Source organism: Astatotilapia calliptera, chromosome 9, assembly GCF_964374335.1.
Source record: "Astatotilapia calliptera chromosome 9, fAstCal68.1, whole genome shotgun sequence".
Lineage (NCBI taxonomy): Eukaryota > Metazoa > Chordata > Actinopteri > Cichliformes > Cichlidae > Astatotilapia > Astatotilapia calliptera.
In genome coordinates, this window is record NC_137430.1 from 12,559,038 (window position 1) to 12,577,441 (window position 18,404).

Consider the following 18,404-nt stretch of genomic DNA (forward strand, 5'->3'; position numbering starts at 1 on the left):
GCAGTGTTCCAAACAATGAAATGTGTCCACTCCTTGTGCTTTTCATGCAGTAATGTTTGAAGCTATTTCTGCTGTTGTCCCATTCCCGGTGAAATGCGCTGTGCCTCCAATCCCGATCCCAGTCCTCTTGCAAAGCAATGAGCATTTGTCAGACGCATGAGTCATTGGCGGTACTCAGACTGGATCCTGGACGACTACACGGGGGCACGTGTGGGGTGGCTAAGAGACCAATTGAAGGATGCCATGTTTACTGAATATGTGCCTAATTTTGTCAGGACATAGCTGGGTCCATTGCTTCTGCGTGCTCTATTTTCACAAGCAAAGGCCTGGCTCTTTCTCCTGGCACCTTCTCAGGTGATCTCCATGCCTTCTTCTCAAATCAACGTCAGGACTGGCGCAAAACAGCTGACCGTTGTCGACAGGATTCGAACCTGTGCGGGGAGACCCCAATGGATTTCTAGTCCATCGCCTTGACCGCTCGGCCACAACAACCACATTGGGCTGTGGAACTACATACTTGAAAGACATACGTCCTACAAAGTCCTACTCCACACATCTTTCAAGTAGGATGTGCACAACAACGGCCACTCTGGATTGTAAATGCGGTAGCTGCATGACTTTGGTGCGAAAGCTTGTGGTTTTGCAGTTCCGTGAGATTGGTGCAGCACAGCTGCGGTTGAAGCTAGCTGGCTGACATTAGCTTGCTTGTTTGCATGAACAGTAACACACACAGCTGATGATTTTGCCACCGCAAAGAGCTGATCAGTACATGGTTAGTAAAATGTTATCTTCATTCCAAACATTGAGCACAATATTTAAAGTGGGACTGGGTGTCTTTATGAAGAAGTAGCGTGTCCAATCACAGTTTCATGTAAGAAGGTAGAGGTATGAAGTGATGAGAACTCAAAGCCTGTGTGAACAGTGTCTTTCCACAGCAAACGGTAGCAGCGAGGCCGATGAAGAATGCACCTGGCCTGACATTGTAAGCATTTGCAGAAAGAGCGGAGAACGTTTTTAGTGTAAAATAGTACGCAGCCCACATTCTCGAACAGCACTGCGAGTGGCAACTGCGATGGCCGGGAATCGAACGCGGGTCAACTGCTTGGAAGGCAGCTATGCTCGCCACTATACCACCATCGCTGTGAAAGACTGCAACATCACTGATTCATTGTCCGGCTTATACAGATTTTCAGGACAATTAACAAGGTGGGCATTGTGATTACTCGCTTGTCAGGTTCTAAACTGGTCAAAAGGTAGATCACTAAAAAGACTAGTGCTTTCATGCAACTGCACATTTAATCTCATCAGCAAAGCTTCTTTGCTACTCAAGTGTGGCCTCTCACGCATTTAAACTCTTGCGTGACTTTTAGCACCTTGAGAGTCGCAATGGTCACGCGAGTTCTTCAGGTCACAGCAGACAAGGTGAGAATAGGTGTGAATCTGTCTTGGGACGAATCTGGGACGAGGACGTCTTTGGCTCCTCTTTCAAGTTATTGGACTTTGGCAAAAAGGTTTTACGCTTAATTCAAAAATGAGAGCAAGTGTCTGTGTCCCAAATACAAAGTGGGAGCTGGTTCCACAGAGAGGGGCCTGAAAAGTGATGGCTCTGCCTTCCATTGCACTTTAAAATCCCCTCGGAAGCCAGCAGTCTGAGAGCAAAGCACTCTGTTGGGATGATATGGCACTGTGAGATCTTGTAGACAAAATTGGTGGTGATTATTCAAGACCTTGTGTGTGAGGGCAAGTATTTGGATTTTTATTTGGGATTTAATTGGGAGCCAATGAAGAGAGAAGTCCATATGGGGGGAATCTACTCTGTCCTTCCAGTCCCTGACTGTGCTCTGGATGCAGCGTTTTGGAAAACAGTGTAAAGGCTTTTCAGGAAGCTTTTAGGACACTGTGAAAATACTGAATTTGAATAGTGGAGGCTAGAAGTAGTGAATGTATCCTTCCTCTCTATCATTAGATGGAGAGAGTGTACAAAGGCCGGCATAGTGGGTCTGTGGCCACTCTTGCTTGCGCTTTTGCGTGTCTGTCAGCCAGCTGTGGAGAAGAGCAAAGTTTTTACATGCAAAGAGCTGTAGTGAAAAGCAGTGTTCCAAACAATGAAATGTGTCCACTCCTTGTGCTTTTCATGCAGTAATGTTTGAAGCTATTTCTGCTGTTGTCCCATTCCCGGTGAAATCCGCTGTGCCTCCAATCCCGATCCCAGTCCTCTTGCAAAGCAATGAGCATTTGTCAGACGCATGAGTCATTGGCGGTACTCAGACTGGATCCTGGACGACTACACGGGGGCACGTGTGGGGTGGCTAAGAGACCAATTGAAGGATGCCATGTTTACTGAATATGTGCCTAATTTTGTCAGGACATAGCTGGGTCCATTGCTTCTGCGTGCTCTATTTTCACAAGCAAAGGCCTGGCTCTTTCTCCTGGCACCTTCTCAGGTGATCTCCATGCCTTCTTCTCAAATCAACGTCAGGACTGCCGCAAAAAAGCTCACCGTTGTCAACAGGATTCGAACCTGTGCGGGGAGACCCCAATGGATTTCTAGTCCATCGCCTTGACCGCTCGGCCACAACAACCACATTGGGCTGTGGAACTACATACTTGAAAGACATACGTCCTACAAAGTCCTACTCCACACATCTTTCAAGTAGGATGTGCACAACAACGGCCACGCTGGATTGTAAATGCGGTAGCTGCATGACTTTGGTACGAAAGCTTGTGGTTTTGCAGTTCCGTGAGATTGGTGCAGCACAGCTGCGGTTGAAGCTAGCTGGCTGACATTAGCTTGCTTGTTTGCATGAACAGTAACACACACAGCTGATGATTTTGCCACCGCAAAGAGCTGATCAGTACATGGTTAGTAAAATGTTATCTTCATTCCAAACATTGAGCACAATATTTAAAGTGGGACTGGGTGTCTTTATGAAGAAGTAGCGTGTCCAATCACAGTTTCATGTAAGAAGGTAGAGGTATGAAGTGATGAGAACTCAAAGCCTGTGTGAACAGTGTCTTTCCACAGCAAACGGTAGCAGCGAGGCCGATGAAGAATGCACCTGGCCTGACATTGTAAGCATTTGCAGAAAGAGCGGAGAACGTTTTTAGTGTAAAATAGTACGCAGCCCACATTCTCGAACAGCACTGCGAGTGGCAACTGCGATGGCCGGGAATCGAACGCGGGTCAACTGCTTGGAAGGCAGCTATGCTCGCCACTATACCACCATCGCTGTGAAAGACTGCAACATCACTGATTCATTGTCCGGCTTATACAGATTTTCAGGACAATTAACAAGGTGGGCATTGTGATTACTCGCTTGTCAGGTTCTAAACTGGTCAAAAGGTAGATCACTAAAAAGACTAGTGCTTTCATGCAACTGCACATTTAATCTCATCAGCAAAGCTTCTTTGCTACTCAAGTGTGGCCTCTCACGCATTTAAACTCTTGCGTGACTTTTAGCACCTTGAGAGTCGCAATGGTCACGCGAGTTCTTCAGGTCACAGCAGACAAGGTGAGAATAGGTGTGAATCTGTCTTGGGACGAATCTGGGACGAGGACGTCTTTGGCTCCTCTTTCAAGTTATTGGACTTTGGCAAAAAGGTTTTACGCTTAATTCAAAAATGAGAGCAAGTGTCTGTGTCCCAAATACAAAGTGGGAGCTGGTTCCACAGAGAGGGGCCTGAAAAGTGATGGCTCTGCCTTCCATTGCACTTTAAAATCCCCTCGGAAGCCAGCAGTCTGAGAGCAAAGCACTCTGTTGGGATGATATGGCACTGTGAGATCTTGTAGACAAAATTGGTGGTGATTATTCAAGACCTTGTGTGTGAGGGCAAGTATTTGGATTTTTATTTGGGATTTAATTGGGAGCCAATGAAGAGAGAAGTCCATATGGGGGAAATCTACTCTGTCCTTCCAGTCCCTGACTGTGCTCTGGATGCAGCGTTTTGGAAAACAGTGTAAAGGCTTTTCAGGAAGCTTTTAGGACACTGTGAAAATACTGAATTTGAATAGTGGAGGCTAGAAGTAGTGAATGTATCCTTCCTCTCTATCATTAGATGGAGAGAGTGTACAAAGGCCGGCATAGTGGGTCTGTGGCCACTCTTGCTTGCGCTTTTGCGTGTCTGTCAGCCAGCTGTGGAGAAGAGCAAAGTTTTTACATGCAAAGAGCTGTAGTGAAAAGCAGTGTTCCAAACAATGAAATGTGTCCACTCCTTGTGCTTTTCATGCAGTAATGTTTGAAGCTATTTCTGCTGTTGTCCCATTCCCGGTGAAATCCGCTGTGCCTCCAATCCCGATCCCAGTCCTCTTGCAAAGCAATGAGCATTTGTCAGACGCATGAGTCATTGGCGGTACTCAGACTGGATCCTGGACGACTACACGGGGGCACGTGTGGGGTGGCTAAGAGACCAATTGAAGGATGCCATGTTTACTGAATATGTGCCTAATTTTGTCAGGACATAGCTGGGTCCATTGCTTCTGCGTGCTCTATTTTCACAAGCAAAGGCCTGGCTCTTTCTCCTGGCACCTTCTCAGGTGATCTCCATGCCTTCTTCTCAAATCAACGTCAGGACTGCCGCAAAAAAGCTCACCGTTGTCAACAGGATTCGAACCTGTGCGGGGAGACCCCAATGGATTTCTAGTCCATCGCCTTGACCGCTCGGCCACAACAACCACATTGGGCTGTGGAACTACATACTTGAAAGACATACGTCCTACAAAGTCCTACTCCACACATCTTTCAAGTAGGATGTGCACAACAACGGCCACGCTGGATTGTAAATGCGGTAGCTGCATGACTTTGGTACGAAAGCTTGTGGTTTTGCAGTTCCGTGAGATTGGTGCAGCACAGCTGCGGTTGAAGCTAGCTGGCTGACATTAGCTTGCTTGTTTGCATGAACAGTAACACACACAGCTGATGATTTTGCCACCGCAAAGAGCTGATCAGTACATGGTTAGTAAAATGTTATCTTCATTCCAAACATTGAGCACAATATTTAAAGTGGGACTGGGTGTCTTTATGAAGAAGTAGCGTGTCCAATCACAGTTTCATGTAAGAAGGTAGAGGTATGAAGTGATGAGAACTCAAAGCCTGTGTGAACAGTGTCTTTCCACAGCAAACGGTAGCAGCGAGGCCGATGAAGAATGCACCTGGCCTGACATTGTAAGCATTTGCAGAAAGAGCGGAGAACGTTTTTAGTGTAAAATAGTACGCAGCCCACATGCTCGAACAGCACTGCGAGTGGCAACTGCGATGGCCGGGAATCGAACCCGGGTCAACTGCTTGGAAGGCAGCTATGCTCGCCACTATACCACCATCGCTGTGAAAGACTACAACATCACTGATTCATTGTCCGGCTTATACAGATTTTCAGGACAATTAACAAGGTGGGCATTGTGATTACTCGCTTGTCAGGTTCTAAACTGGTCAAAAGGTAGATCACTAAAAAGACTAGTGCTTTCATGCAACTGCACATTTAATCTCATCAGCAAAGCTTCTTTGCTACTCAAGTGTGGCCTCTCACACATTTAAACTCTTGCGTGATTTTTAGCACCTTGAGAGTCGCAATGGTCACGCGAGTTCTTCAGGTCACAGCAGACAAGGTGAGAATAGGTGTGAATCTGTCTTGGGACGAATCTGGGACGAGGACGTCTTTGGCTCCTCTTTCAAGTTATTGGACTTTGGCAAAAAGGTTTTACGCTTAATTCAAAAATGAGAGCAAGTGTCTGTGTCCCAAATACAAAGTGGGAGCTGGTTCCACAGAGAGGGGCCTGAAAATTGATGGCTCTGCCTTCCATTGCACTTTAAAATCCCCTCGGAAGCCAGCAGTCTGAGAGCAAAGCACTCTGTTGGGATGATATGGCACTGTGAGATCTTGTAGACAAAATTGGTGGTGATTATTCAAGACCTTGTGTGTGAGGGCAAGTATTTGGATTTTTATTTGGGATTTAATTGGGAGCCAATGAAGAGAGAAGTCCATATGGGGGAATCTACTCTGTCCTTCCAGTCCCTGACTGTGCTCTGGATGCAGCGTTTTGGAAAACAGTGTAAAGGCTTTTCAGGAAGCTTTTAGGACACTGTGAAAATACTGAATTTGAATAGTGGAGGCTAGAAGTAGTGAATGTATCCTTCCTCTCTATCATTAGATGGAGAGAGTGTACAAAGGCCGGCATAGTGGGTCTGTGGCCACTCTTGCTTGCGCTTTTGCGTGTCTGTCAGCCAGCTGTGGAGAAGAGCAAAGTTTTTACATGCAAAGAGCTGTAGTGAAAAGCAGTGTTCCAAACAATGAAATGTGTCCACTCCTTGTGCTTTTCATGCAGTAATGTTTGAAGCTATTTCTGCTGTTGTCCCATTCCCGGTGAAATCCGCTGTGCCTCCAATCCCGATCCCAGTCCTCTTGCAAAGCAATGAGCATTTGTCAGACGCATGAGTCATTGGCGGTACTCAGACTGGATCCTGGACGACTACACGGGGGAACGTGTGGGGTGGCTAAGAGACCAATTGAAGGATGCCATGTTTACTGAATATGTGCCTAATTTTGTCAGGACATAGCTGGGTCCATTGCTTCTGCGTGCTCTATTTTCACAAGCAAAGGCCTGGCTCTTTCTCCTGGCACCTTCTCAGGTGATCTCCATGCCTTCTTCTCAAATCAACGTCAGGACTGCCGCAAAAAAGCTGACCGTTGTCAACAGGATTCGAAACTGTGCGGGGAGACCCCAATGGATTTCTAGTCCATCGCCTTGACCGCTCGGCCACAACAACCACATTGGGCTGTGGAACTACATACTTGAAAGACATACGTCCTACAAAGTCCTACTCCACACATCTTTCAAGTAGGATGTGCACAACAACGGCCACGCTGGATTGTAAATGCGGTAGCTGCATGACTTTGGTGCGAAAGCTTGTGGTTTTGCAGTTCCGTGAGATTGGTGCAGCACAGCTGCGGTTGAAGCTAGCTGGCTGACATTAGCTTGCTTGTTTGCATGAACAGTAACACACACAGCTGATGATTTTGCCACCGCAAAGAGCTGATCAGTACATGGTTAGTAAAATGTTATCTTCATTCCAAACATTGAGCACAATATTTAAAGTGGGACTGGGTGTCTTTATGAAGAAGTAGCGTGTCCAATCACAGTTTCATGTAAGAAGGTAGAGGTATGAAGTGATGAGAACTCAAAGCCTGTGTGAACAGTGTCTTTCCACAGCAAACGGTAGCAGCGAGGCCGATGAAGAATGCACCTGGCCTGACATTGTAAGTGTAACACACCCCAAGCAAGAGGGCGGCTGACAGATTATGTCTGGTTCTGAAAAAAACAGATAAATTATGAGATGGACGACAGGTAGTGTGTTTCCTCTCTCGCTTCTGCCAGATCTTTATTTAAACACATTCATGTGTTCACAACAGGTTGCAAAAACTTCTTAACATCTCTGTCTCACATTCCCAAAGCCCAAAATCAGAATAAACTAAAATAGTATAATAATAGTATAAACAAAAATCTAAACAGTCATCTCTGTTGTTTGTTACTAAGAGCTATAAATCACACTTTTTTTCACACATCGTTTGATAAAGCAAACATTCCAGTATTGTACCATATACTAATGGCGTATCTGTGTAGTGGAAATCTCCACATCAACATTGCAGAGCGATCAGAATTATTATAGGTTATTACACTAACTTTAGACAATAACAGTGACAACATATCAAACTGTCTCTGCGAACACATTAACTCAAATATACAGGAGCCGTGGTGTACTTTTGTTACAAGAGGGTGCCTTAAGTTTAGAAAACAACAAAGCTAACAGCTACTCTAGGATGTGGCGAGCTAAGCTAGCTCCTACTCTCGATCGTAACACATTTCAATGAGCAAAACAGACGAATACAGATCCCAGCAAAACAAACTGCTGGTCAGGTTTTACCCTTATTTGGCATGTAAATTATGTGGACCACATGTGTGGCCTTATTACTTACTAACCTGAAAAAAACAGATAAATTATGAGATGGACGACAGGTAGTGTGTTTCCTCTCTCGCTTCTGCCAGATCTGAAGACGAGCAGTAGCGTCACACTAAACCATCTCACTGGGGCGGAAGTGCCCCCTTGTGGCGTAACTAGGGATCACACCACATGTTGGATCTCCAACAAAAATCACAAGATTAAGGCCCTTCCTTAACAAAACTACACCTAAAAGCTTAAATCACATAATGTGACCACACATTACAGTGTGTCACACGCTCCCTGACAAAATAAGAATGGCTCCTGGCATTCAAACCTCAATTTTTCTCAAAAACATTGACACATACACTTATTCAATATAACAAAGGTGTGTATATGTAAGGTGTGTAAGCATATGAAAGGTGAGGTGTAAAGCATGTGGGTGTTGGAATATGATAAGGAACTGTCCATGGTGGCATGTATGGTGAGGAGAGCGTTGCAACTGTAGGATGAGGCTGGTACGATGGTTCACCCAGTGTTTGGTATGTCAGCATCTGCCTTGGTTTCCTCTCCCTAGTCGACCTTCTCATGTCGCTAGTAGAACATCGTGGAGGGGTGCGTGCAGACAGTTCGTCCTCATTTGGAATTGACAGTTCATCATCTGCACTTTCTGATGGAACTGGGTCATGTAGTGAAAGCGCCTCTGGAAAGTTGTCTCCTAGACTGACTTGATCTTGGCTGACTGGCCGGCCAATACAGCTTTCTTCCCTGATGGGTACCTTCGCATGACTGTTTTCTTCACCGGAGGCTGGGTGGGGCTGTTCTGCAGTAGATATCCTATGGTAAGTCTTTCCTTTGATGGGCTCTCTTTCTTTTACAGGAAGCCTCAACCAGAATTTTCCAGTACTCTCTTCAGAGTCTGAGTCACTTGTTTCAGTCTGTTGCCTCCTCCTGCCTCTGTCCCCTGGCAGGTTGTTTGATTTTGTTTGTCTCTTTGGTGTAGGTTCAGGAATGTGCTGTGGGGCCTCAACTGGTAAGTCATTCACAAGTAGTAACAAGTTACGGTGAAGCACTCTAGTCTTATCCTTATCTCCTGCTTCTCGGTAGACGACATACACGGGGTTGTCAGCTACTTGTGCTTTGACTACGTAGATACTCTTTTCCCAGTATGACTTGAGTTTTCCAGGCCCACCTCTTTCACCAAGATTTCTAACGAGGACCCTGTCCCCAGGATGCAAGACGACACCCCTGAGTTTTTTGTCATAGTAGGATTTGCCTCGTGCGCTGGACAGTTTACTATTGTCACTGGCTATCTTGTACGCCTCAGTCATCTTTTCTGCCCACTTTTCAGCATAATGTTTGTGAGACACAGTTTTTTTCTCCCCAACCAGGCCAAACAACAAGTCTATTGGGAGACGGGGGTGATGCCCATACAACAGAAAGTAAGGGGAATACCCTGTTGACTCATGCCGCGTACAATTGTAAGCGTGCACTGTTTGCTGAAGGTGATCTTTCCAGCATTGCTTTTCTTTGTCGCCGAGTGTCCTAAGCATCTGCAAGAGAGTCCGATTAAATCTCTCGGCGGGATTACATTGGGGGTGATACGGTGTGGTCCTTGAGTGTCCAATTCCAGCTTTCTCTCTTAAAGTCCGAAAGAGCTCGTTTTCAAACTCACGACCCTGATCGTGATGCAGCCTGCCGGGATATCCAAAACGCTGGATGAAATCACCAAAGATGCGCTCAGCTGCTGTCTTGCCTGACTTATTTTTGGTCGGGTATGCTTGAGCAAACCTTGTAAAATGATCTACTACGACCAGGATATATTCATATCCACCTCGGCTGGGCTCTAGGTGCAGGTAATCTATGCATACAAGATCCAAAGGTGAGTTTGAAGTGATTGTGCCCATTGGGGCACGGACATGTCCAACCGGTTTTTTTTGTTTTATGCAGGGACACTTCCTTGTGACATAGTTTTCAACTTCCTGTTTCATAAATGGCCAGTAGAACCTCTCTCTAGCTAGGGCCAGTACTCGGTCAGTACCAATGTGTCCCATGTCGTCATGGAGGTATTTTAGTACCTTGGCCTTGTAAACTGCTGGGAGAACAAGTTGCTGTCTTTCAGTAGTACGTCGATACAAAAGTCCATTGTCAAGGCACAGTTTGCTCCATTCATGAAGCAATCTCCTTGCAGCTTTACCTACTGTTTGTCGTATCTCGTTTGTCATTACAGCATTTGTCTCTTTTAGCCGAATGATTTCTCCCACTGCTGGGTCTTCCCTTTGAGCCTTCACCAACTCCTCACTGCTTATGGTTGGAAGTGAAGTTGGGGGGTCTTGGTTCGTGTTAGCAGTAAGAGCCAGGATGGCGACCCAAGCTACATCCTGTTCCTGGGCTGCTTTGGCCCCACCCCATGTGGTTTGCACAACTTCATGAGAGAGCCCCTCAGTACATGCTGTCACGTACTTCTCAATGTCAAGGGGCATGCGGGACAACGTGTCAGCATCTATATTTACCTTTCCTGGTCTGTATTTTATCTCAAACCGGAAATCTGACAACTCCCCAACCCAGCGATGCCCAACAGCATTAAGCTTAGCAGTGCTCATTATGTAAGTCAGAGGGTTGTTGTCAGTATAGATGGTGAAGTGTGGGGCATAATAGAGGTAGTCTCTAAACTTTTCACACACCGCCCATTTAAGCGCCAGAAATTCTAATTTCCCACTGTGCAGGCAATAGTTTTTCTCGGCTGGAGACAGCGTTCTGGAGCCATACCCAATAACCCTTAGCTTACCATCTTGCTGCTGATAGAGTACAGCGCCAAGGCCTTGCTCTGAGGCATCTGTGTGTAGCAAGAAAGGTAAGTGGAAGTCTGGGTAGGCCAGGACTGGAGGGTGGGTGAGCATGTCAATGAGTTGCTCCAGTGCCCCCTGGTGTTCACCAGTCCACACCACAGGAGTATTGGAAGACAGCTGACTGCCTTTGGTTTTCCTCTGGTGAGGTGGTGCTCGTGACATGTCAGACTTGGCTTGGAGAAGCTCATACACAGGCTTTGCGATACGTGAGAAGTCCTGAATATAGCTACGGTAGTAGCTGAGGAAGCCCAGGAGCCGCCTCACATCGCCAACAGTCTGCGGTGTTTTGGCCCTGAGTGACTGCACAGCCTCTAGATCCTTTGGGTCAATTTGCACACCCTCTGCTGATACAAGGCGACCCAAATATCTTACTTGTCTGCAAAAGAGTTCACACTTTTCAGGCCTTAGCTTCACACCGTGATGCTGAAGTGCTTTCAAAACTTTGCGGACGCCCTCAACATGCTCCTCAAAGGTTTTGGCATAGCAGAGGATGTCATCTAGGTAGGGAATGCAACATTCATCCCTAAATGCATCCAGCATCTCCTCCATACTCCTCTGAAAGGCTGCAGGCGCATTGGAGAGGCCGAAGGGTATTCTGACCCACTCATACAACCCCCAGGGAGTTACAAAGGCTGTGAGATGCCTTGAGCCCTCTGCCATAAATCCCTGGTGGTACGCCTTTCCTTGGTCAAGAATACTGAACCAGCAGTGGCCCCCCAGCGTATCGATCAGATCTTGGATACGGGGCAGTGGGTGCCTATCAGGTATGGTTTTCTGGTTTAGTAACCGGTAGTCGATGCACAGGCGTAATGTGCCATCCTTTTTGCGGACACATACAACAGGGGCAGCATAAGGAGATTTTGATTTGATTATCCAGCCCTTTGCTAGAAGGTCCTGGATATACTCCTTTACTTCGTTGAATAATGGCTTTGGAACTGAGCTGTAGGCTTTTTGCACAGGGATGTCATCTTTAAGATTTAGTGACAGCTCTAGGCTTGTAATACAGCCTATATCATTAGCATCCTTTGCAAAAGCAGCTGACTCCTCAAACAGCATTTTCTTTACAACTCCCTGCTGCTCCTCTGTGAGGTGATGTACATCAACGGGTGGATGCCACAATAGAGTGGAACAACTTGCAGTAGGTGGTGCAGTGGTAGGACTCTGAATCTCCAGGTCTCTGTTTGGGAGTGAGTCAGTCTCAACAATTTTCTTGATAGGCTGGATACTGCCAATCAAAGCTTTTCGAGGTAGAATAATGTCGTGTTTTGTCTGGTTTCCTAAAGGCAAATTTACATGTGGAGTTCTGCCCATCTGAACTTCTAAGAGGCCCTCACCCACATCTAGCTGTTGTAACTGTGGGCAATTTTCCTCAGGTTCGAACAGCACTAGTGGGTCGCCAGAGTCAAACTGTGGTGGTACTTTACATTTTACCCAGGTTACGCTACCAGCTGGGATGACTTTGTCTTTCGGACCTGTTCTCAGGCGCCCCTGAGCAGAAACAGGTTTTTTTGTCTGCACAAAATGGACAATAGTCTTTGCTGTGTCATCTGGGATGGACATTGCCCCACCTAGGAGGCGACTTAAAGTGGAAGCTAGCCTTTCTGGTTTTCCCTGAATCACTACTTCAACCACATTGAATCCCAAAAGTGGCATTTCTAAGGGCAACGAGCTCACCAGGAAGGGTACACTGACTGATAAATCTGGGTCCTCATTTCCTGGTAAGTTCAGGGTTATGATCACCCAGCCATCAAAGGGGATTAGCCCTCCATTGACCGCATACACTTCCAGTGTCTTTTTATCCTCCATGAGCTCAATTAGCTCAGTCAGGGGGCGAACGTCAAGATCAGGTAAGTACTTGTCTCTCCAATGGCGGTCTATTATGCTGACTTGGGCCCCAGTGTCCAAGAGAGCATTGACTGCGAGGCCATTGAGAATACACTTAGTCAAAGCTTTCCTACCTATTAATTTGGCAACAGGTTCATTGGTAGGCATCGTGTCTTTTAGGGGGTCAGCAGCAGTTCTCTCACGGCTATGCTTTTTGTTAACAGCAGCTGTTTCAATAGTTGTTTTGAAACTACTGTTCCCCGTCACCTTGTGGGTGGTGTCTGTTTCAGCTCCCCTGTCTGTGAATTGGGACTTGGGAAGGACTCCGGTTACTGTTTGTCCCCCCACAGCAACCGGTTCACGTTTCCCTGCTGCTTAGGGTTTTTTAGGCAACCCACAGCTCTGTGTCCCTGTTCGCCACAAGAGAAGCAGTGTTTACAATCTTGTAACCCCTCCTGCACACATTTTGGACAACCATAACGGCTTCCTCTTCTGGTTGCTTGTGGCTTGGGGGGTAGACAGCTGTATGACTGGCTCCTCTCCACTTTCTCTGCTAGGGTGTCTACTAATTTGGTGAGCACATCTATTTTCTCTGCAAGCTTCTGTACTTCATCTGATTTAGCTCTATGCTCTGTCATGTCTTTCTTTATATTTGCCTGCTTAACCTGTTCTCCCTCAACCTGTAGACTATGTGCAGCAGCTTGTCTTGAGCGTTGTGTTGACCCCAAACGCCTTTGTCGTTCACTTTCATCACTTGTTACCCTCATGACATGCTTTAGGATCGTCTCATCTGTAACTGTGTTGTCTGAAAGTAAAGGTTTAAGCTCCCTGCGAATATCGTTGTACTTGTGTCCTATTCCCTGATACACTGTGTGTAGGAAGACATCTTGTACTGTATCTGGGCTATACCTGATATCAGTCCCTGGCTGTTTTGACCCAAACAATATTCTTTGCTTCAGTCCAATAACACGGTAGAGGAACTGCTGAGGGGTTTCATGCTCATTTTGTTTGGCACACATTAGTTCTTGGAATAGTTCTGTGCTATTCCTCTCACCTAAGTGCGACTGGAGGAACCCCTTGAGCTCAGCCACAGTCATGTCTTCTTTATTGACCAGCATGTCCTTGAAATCTCCTGGCTTTATTATCCTTAGCACACCTCTCACGATCTCAGACTCAGTGAGATTGTCCTTTATCCCCTCCTCTATCTGTCTGCAAACACTGTTAAAGCTTATATCGGATGAGTGATCTCCAATTTGGCCTCCTTGAACTTTGAATTCACGGCGATGGATGTAGGACAGATCCTTCAATGATACTACTTGTTCGGGTCCTCTGTGTCTGGAAACGTCCATCTGTGTCTCAGAGTGATGTGGGACTGAGAGTGTAGGTTGTGCTGTAGCTTGAGGTGTGGGAATGTGCATCAGCCTACCAAGCTTTCGGCTCAAATCCTCATAGTCTAACAGCATCTTTTGGACATTCTCTGGTGAAACGTCACAACTGAGTTCATTAGTTGTCTCAGTGATTAACTTGGCGTTTGCTGTTACAGGATTGGTTACATTTGTTACATCAGAAAATAGTACATCAGTGTTAGCTGGTTGGGCTGATGCAGTAGGTGGGACAGTGATAAGTGGGGACATTGGCTTTGTATTTACACTTGACCCAGCAGGTAAAATTACACTACTTTGAGACTGAACAACCTCATCGACAACATCTTTTAGGGCTAGTAGTTCTCCCATGCCCCTATCCTCAGCATCTAATAAGTTCTTACTGTACATAAAGGCGTGGATGTACTCGAAACATCCCTCTGCGTCTCCGCTGGAAAGCTCTGCAGCATCTTTGCCTGGAGCAGGGCTGACTGTAGAAGCAATCTGGAAAAGTTCGTTTGATGACAGCGACAGTAGGCTTTTCCTGATGTCCCATACCAGGCTTTTCCTCTCCTGGTCTGCCATGACGACGTCTTCCCCAGTCTCTCGCAGTAGGTTGCTTTTGGGTCCAGCCCTCTTCCTCACTTGGTCTCAGCTTGTCTCACACAGACAGCTCACTTTGGGGCAGCCGGCATCACGTTGTCAGCTTTACCAGCACGAGGTGTTGTAGGTTGTGGGATTAGCTCATGGCAATGTGGAGAGCCAATCCCGGACGAGCCCCCAAGAATCTGTAACACACCCCAAGCAAGAGGGCGGCTGACAGATTATGTCTGGTTCTGAAAAAAACAGATAAATTATGAGATGGACGACAGGTAGTGTGTTTCCTCTCTCGCTTCTGCCAGATCTTTATTTAAACACATTCATGTGTTCACAACAGGTTGCAAAAACTTCTTAACATCTCTGTCTCACATTCCCAAAGCCCAAAATCAGAATAAACTAAAATAGTATAATAATAGTATAAACAAAAATCTAAACAGTCATCTCTGTTGTTTGTTACTAAGAGCTATAAATCACACTTTTTTTCACACATCGTTTGATAAAGCAAACATTCCAGTATTGTACCATATACTAATGGCGTATCTGTGTAGTGGAAATCTCCACATCAACATTGCAGAGCGATCAGAATTATTATAGGTTATTACACTAACTTTAGACAATAACAGTGACAACATATCAAACTGTCTCTGCGAACACATTAACTCAAATATACAGGAGCCGTGGTGTACTTTTGTTACAAGAGGGTGCCTTAAGTTTAGAAAACAACAAAGCTAACAGCTACTCTAGGATGTGGCGAGCTAAGCTAGCTCCTACTCTCGATCGTAACACATTTCAATGAGCAAAACAGACGAATACAGATCCCAGCAAAACAAACTGCTGGTCAGGTTTTACCCTTATTTGGCATGTAAATTATGTGGACCACATGTGTGGCCTTATTACTTACTAACCTGAAAAAAACAGATAAATTATGAGATGGACGACAGGTAGTGTGTTTCCTCTCTCGCTTCTGCCAGATCTGAAGACGAGCAGTAGCGTCACACTAAACCATCTCACTGGGGCGGAAGTGCCCCCTTGTGGCGTAACTAGGGATCACACCACATGTTGGATCTCCAACAAAAATCACAAGATTAAGGCCCTTCCTTAACAAAACTACACCTAAAAGCTTAAATCACATAATGTGACCACACATTACAGTGTGTCACATAAGCATTTGCAGAAAGAGCGGAGAACGTTTTTAGTGTAAAACTGTACGCAGCCCACATGCTTGAGCAGCAATGCGAGTGGCAACTGCGATGGCCGGGAATCGAACCCGGGTCAACTGCTTGGAAGGCAGCTATGCTCGCCACTATACCACCATCGCTGTGAAACACTACAACATCACTGATTCATTGTCCGGCTTATACAGATTTTCAGGACAATTAACAAGGTGGGCATTGTGATTACTCGCTTGTCAGGTTCTAAACTGGTCAAAAGGTAGATCACTAAAAAGACTAGTGCTTTCATGCAACTGCACATTTAATCTCATCAGCAAAGCTTCTTTGCTACTCAAGTGTGGCCTCTCACGCATTTAAACTCTTGTGTGATTTTTAGCACCTTGAGAGTCGCAATGGTCACGCGAGTTCTTCAGGTCACAGCAGACAAGGTGAGAATAGGTGTGAATCTGTCTTGGGACGAATCTGGGACGAGGACGTCTTTGGCTCCTCTTTCAAGTTATTGGACTTTGGCAAAAAGGTTTTACGCTTAATTCAAAAATGAGAGCAAGTGTCTGTGTCCCGAATACAAAGTGGGAGCTGGTTCCACAGAGAGGGGCCTGAAAAGTGATGGCTCTGCCTTCCATTGCACTTTAAAATCCCCTCGGAAGCCAGCAGTCTGAGAGCAAAGCACTCTGTTGGGATGATATGGCACTGTGAGATCTTGTATACAAAATTGGTGGTGATTATTCAAGACCTTGTGTGTGAGGGCAAGTATTTGAATTTTTATTTGGGATTTAATTGGGAGCCAATGAAGAGAGAAGTCCATATGGGGGAAATCTACTCTGTCCTTCCAGTCCCTGACTGTGCTCTGGATGCAGCGTTTTGGAAAACAGTGTAAAGGCTTTTCAGGAAGCTTTTAGGACACTGTGAAAATACTGAATTTGAATAGTGGAGGCTAGAAGTAGTGAATGTATCCTTCCTCTCTATCATTAGATGGAGAGAGTGTACAAAGGCCGGCATAGTGGGTCTGTGGCCACTCTTGCTTGCGCTTTTGCGTGTCTGTCAGCCAGCTGTGGAGAAGAGCAAAGTTTTTACATGCAAAGAGCTGTAGTGAAAAGCAGTGTTCCAAACAATGAAATGTGTCCACTCCTTGTGCTTTTCATGCAGTAATGTTTGAAGCTATTTCTGCTGTTGTCCCATTCCCGGTGAAATGCGCTGTGCCTCCAATCCCGATCCCAGTCCTCTTGCAAAGCAATGAGCATTTGTCAGACGCATGAGTCATTGGCAGTACTCAGACTGGATCCTGGACGACTACACGGGGGCACGTGTGGGGTGGCTAAGAGACCAATTGAAGGATGCCATGTTTACTGAATATGTGCCTAATTTTGTCAGGACATAGCTGGGTCCATTGCTTCTGCGTGCTCTATTTTCACAAGCAAAGGCCTGGCTCTTTCTCCTGGCACCTTCTCAGGTGATCTCCATGCCTTCTTCTCAAATCAACGTCTGGACTGGCGCAAAACAGCTGACCGTTGTCGACAGGATTCGAACCTGTGCTGGGAGACCCCAATGGATTTCTAGTCCATCGCCTTGACCGCTCGGCCACAACAACCACATTGGGCTGTGGAACTACATACTTGAAAGACATACGTCTTCCAAGTCCTACGCCACACATCTTTCAAGTAGGATGTGCACAACAACGGCCACACTGGATTGTAAATGCGGTAGCTGCATGACTTTGGTGCGAAAGCTTGTGGTTTTGCAGTTCCGTGAGATTGGTGCAGCACAGCTGCGGTTGAAGCTAGCTGGCTGACATTAGCTTGCTTGTTTGCATGAACAGTAACACACACAGCTGACGATTTTGCCACCGCAAAGAGCTGATCAGTACATGGTTAGTAAAATGTTATCTTCATTCCAAACATTGAGCACAATATTTAAAGTGGGACTGGGTGTCTTTATGAAGAAGTAGCGTGTCCAATCACAGTTTCATGTAAGAAGGTAGAGGTATGAAGTGATGAGAACTCAAAGCCTGTGTGAACAGTGTCTTTCCACAGCAAACGGTAGCAGCGAGGCCGATGAAGAATGCACCTGGCCTGACATTGTAAGCATTTGCAAAAAGAGCGGAGAACGTTTTTAGTGTAAAATAGTACGCAGCCTACATGCTCGAACAGCACTGCGAGTGGCAACTGCGATGGCCGGGAATCGAACCCGGGTCAACTGCTTGGAAGGAAGCTATGCTCGCCACTATACCACCATCGCTGTGAAAGACTACAACATCACTGATTCATTGTCCGGCTTATACAGATTTTCAGGACAATTAACAAGGTGGGCATTGTGATTACTCGCTTGTCAGGTTCTAAACTGGTCAAAAGGTAGATCACTAAAAAGACTAGTGCTTTCATGCAACTGCACATTTAATCTCATCAGCAAAGCTTCTTTGCTACTCAAGTGTGGCCTCTCACGCATTTAAACTCTTGCGTGATTTTTAGCACCTTGAGAGTCGCAATGGTCACGCGAGTTCTTCAGGTCACAGCAGACAAGGTGAGAATAGGTGTGAATCTGTCTTGGGACGAATCTGGGACGAGGACGTCTTTGGCTCCTCTTTCAAGTTATTGGACTTTGGCAAAAAGGTTTTACGCTTAATTCAAAAATGAGAGTAAGTGTCTGTGTCCCGAATACAAAGTGGGAGCT

The 18,404-nt window shown here is 46.0% G+C and overlaps 10 non-coding genes across 10 annotated transcripts; all 10 read right to left on the minus strand.

Moving 5' to 3' along the window:
• Positions 1 to 410: 410 nt before the first annotated feature.
• trnas-aga (transfer RNA serine (anticodon AGA)) lies at positions 411 to 492 on the minus strand. Its single transcript has one exon. It is a non-coding gene; the product is annotated as a tRNA-Ser (tRNA).
• A 576-nt stretch (positions 493 to 1,068) lies between these two features.
• On the minus strand, positions 1,069 to 1,140 carry trnag-ucc (transfer RNA glycine (anticodon UCC)). The gene has a single exon. It is a non-coding gene; the product is annotated as a tRNA-Gly (tRNA).
• Positions 1,141 to 2,500: 1,360 nt separating this feature from the next.
• trnas-aga (transfer RNA serine (anticodon AGA)) lies at positions 2,501 to 2,582 on the minus strand. Its single transcript has one exon. It is a non-coding gene; the product is annotated as a tRNA-Ser (tRNA).
• A 576-nt stretch (positions 2,583 to 3,158) lies between these two features.
• On the minus strand, positions 3,159 to 3,230 carry trnag-ucc (transfer RNA glycine (anticodon UCC)). The gene has a single exon. It is a non-coding gene; the product is annotated as a tRNA-Gly (tRNA).
• A 1,360-nt stretch (positions 3,231 to 4,590) lies between these two features.
• On the minus strand, positions 4,591 to 4,672 carry trnas-aga (transfer RNA serine (anticodon AGA)). The gene has a single exon. It is a non-coding gene; the product is annotated as a tRNA-Ser (tRNA).
• A 576-nt stretch (positions 4,673 to 5,248) lies between these two features.
• trnag-ucc (transfer RNA glycine (anticodon UCC)) lies at positions 5,249 to 5,320 on the minus strand. The gene has a single exon. It is a non-coding gene; the product is annotated as a tRNA-Gly (tRNA).
• A 1,359-nt stretch (positions 5,321 to 6,679) lies between these two features.
• On the minus strand, positions 6,680 to 6,761 carry trnas-aga (transfer RNA serine (anticodon AGA)). The gene has a single exon. It is a non-coding gene; the product is annotated as a tRNA-Ser (tRNA).
• Positions 6,762 to 15,811: 9,050 nt separating this feature from the next.
• trnag-ucc (transfer RNA glycine (anticodon UCC)) lies at positions 15,812 to 15,883 on the minus strand. The gene has a single exon. It is a non-coding gene; the product is annotated as a tRNA-Gly (tRNA).
• A 1,360-nt stretch (positions 15,884 to 17,243) lies between these two features.
• Positions 17,244 to 17,325, minus strand: trnas-aga (transfer RNA serine (anticodon AGA)). Its single transcript has one exon. It is a non-coding gene; the product is annotated as a tRNA-Ser (tRNA).
• Positions 17,326 to 17,900: 575 nt separating this feature from the next.
• Positions 17,901 to 17,972, minus strand: trnag-ucc (transfer RNA glycine (anticodon UCC)). The gene has a single exon. It is a non-coding gene; the product is annotated as a tRNA-Gly (tRNA).
• Between the last annotated feature and the right edge of the window lie 432 nt (positions 17,973 to 18,404).